We start from the raw sequence: 2500 nt of genomic DNA on the forward strand, positions 1-2500 counted from the left end.
GGGCTGCTATCGGAGAGTGGTTCTATACTTCAGATGGAGTCCATCAGGGCTGTCTTCTGTCTCCAACGCTGTTCACCATATTCTCGGAATGCATCATGACTGACGCAATGTCAGCACAGTCAGTATTGGAGGAAGAGCCATCACCAACCTTCGCTTCGTAGACGACATCGACGCTTGTCTGGTTGTGAGCAAGAACTCGCTCAGCTTGTTAATAAAAAACTGGATGAAACATCGACAAGATATGGCACTGAAATTGGAGCCAAAAAGACCATGCTGACGGTGAGCCTCAACACCACCGTCACTACTTATAATAGTTGTCCAGGGACAGAAGCTAGGAACCGTTCAACATTTAACCTTTCTGGGATCAATCATCAGCAATGAAAGATCCAAACGAGAAATCCTATCACGGGTAGCAAAGACAACTTCAACACTGTCAAGACTGAAAGCTGCATGGAAGGATATCAACATATCTATGAAGCACAAGATCACACTCCTGCGTGTACTGGTATACTCCATCTTCCTGTATGCTTTCAAGGCATGGTCCCTCACAGCGGATTTGGAAAGGAGAATTCAAGCTATGGAAATGAAGCGTTATCATAAGATACTGAACATTTAATACACTGATCACATCAGCAATGAGCAAGAGCACCAAACCGTCAAGATCTGCTGATCTCTGTAAAGAATAAGAGCAACGCTGGTATGGTCACGAAACAAGATCCAATGGCTTTGCCAAAACAATCCTCCAAGGGGCTGTTGAGGGAGTGAGACGGAGGGAGAGAAACACACACACAGACACACACACACACAAACGCACACACACAAACACACACACAGAGACATACACACACACACACACACACACGATGGACTAACAACACTGCAGAATGGCAAGGAAAACCATTTGCAGAGACCCAGACGTTGACACACATCTAACAGTCCTGGAGGAATCTGGTGATCAGTTCTGTGCGGTGCCCCAGTGACTATTCACTGGGCTGAGGAAGAAGAAGAAGAAGAAAAGAAGCCTTTTGTTTGCTTGCCGAATAAAGTCAGGTATGCCGAAAAAACACCACAAAAAACCACACACTGCAATGCAACGTAACACAGTACAACACAACATGCTCCACTACACTACGCAATGCTGCCCTTAAAGCCTAGAGTGCAACACAGGACAATACAACACTCAATTCAAAACAACACTCCACACTTCCTAATGCAATTCAATAATAATAATGGTATTTATATAGCGCTGGATCTTGTGCAGAGACAAATCAAAGCGCTTTCGCACCAGTCATTCACACGCATGCATAACTCTAAAACTGTAGTAACTAAAGACAAGGAAGGGCAGGCAAGGGAGGCCATTTTGGGAAGAGGTGGGTTTTAAGGCCAGACTTGAAAGAGCTGAGTGTAGAGACTTGACGAAGCGAAAGAGAAAGTTCATTCCAATCGCAAGGTCCAGAGACAGAGAAAGAACGGCGGCCAACAGTCGAGAGTTTGAATCTGGGTATGCGTAAACAGAGTGGATCCGAAGCCGATCGTAGTGGGCGAGATGGAGTGTAGAGGTGAAGGCGGCCGCAGAGATAGGAAGGGGCAGTTTTGTGAATGCATCTATAACATACCCACAACGCACCCAACACAAACCAACAATACAGTACAGTACACTACAGGCCACAGAATTGCTTGGAACATCACGCAAAATGAACTCCACACACACACACACACACACACACACACACACCACATCACCTCACCGCATTATACCGATCAAAATTTAGAAATTAAAAAAAAAATGACACGTTTCTGAAACTCACTTTTAGAATATTGATTTCACTAAAGCATCAAGATGGTTTTGAAACCTTTCTTCATCAAAGCATATTTCCTGCATATATGTTGTGTTCGATTATGTCCATCAGAACAGCAAAGGACACAACTGCTGTCTCAACTATCCAGGCTAGAATTTGATTATAGCGAAGAGTGTCTTGCTCAGTCCACATCGCCGAATTCTCGGCCAAGAGGGCTTTAGGACAGCTGACGTTCTGGATGGCCCCCAAAGGCCAACTAGCCACCAAGGCTGCAGCACTAAAAGCCAGTGCAACGTTAGCTCCTAGTCTGAGTCACAGTCCTTACCAAAAGACTCAGCTGTAACGTCCCACTGAAGTGAAGAAACTATTGATCATAGAGCCCACACTTTGCTGTTGGCCCAGACAATTAACTCGCCGTTTTCAATAAATCTCTCTCTCTCTCCTCTCTCTCTCTCCTCTCTCCCACACACACACACACACACACACACACACACACACACACACAAATCATCGCTTCGAACGTTCTTGTTCGTCAGCTGTGGAAAGATGACTGTCGTCAGAGGAAAATGTGCGAACAGAAAGAAAAACTTTAGAATAAAAATTACGATAAGGAAGACCAATAAACAGAGAACTGCTTGTGTCTCTATAATCAAGCAGTTGAAGACCCTGAATCTAGATATTTGCTGGGCTAAGATGTCATT

At 44.7% G+C, this 2500-nt stretch overlaps 1 protein-coding gene across 2 annotated transcripts in view; it reads right to left on the reverse strand.

The window, feature by feature from the left end:
• The window catches only part of LOC143295245 (transmembrane protein 74-like), a 16992-nt gene that overhangs the window by 13761 nt on the left and 731 nt on the right, over positions 1 to 2500 (reverse strand). Inside the window, exon 1 of one of the 2 annotated variants that reach the window (XM_076606825.1) lies at positions 1 to 160. This exon is cut by the window's left edge and continues 2 nt beyond it. The exons of the other annotated variant lie outside the window; for it this stretch is intronic. The gene's annotated coding sequence lies outside the window, so the exon portion shown is untranslated. Of the gene's footprint in view, positions 161 to 2500 lie in introns of those variants that run through there. 2 annotated transcript variants of the gene reach the window in all.

Source organism: Babylonia areolata, chromosome 20 (genome assembly GCF_041734735.1).
Source record: "Babylonia areolata isolate BAREFJ2019XMU chromosome 20, ASM4173473v1, whole genome shotgun sequence".
Lineage (NCBI taxonomy): Eukaryota > Metazoa > Mollusca > Gastropoda > Neogastropoda > Buccinidae > Babylonia > Babylonia areolata.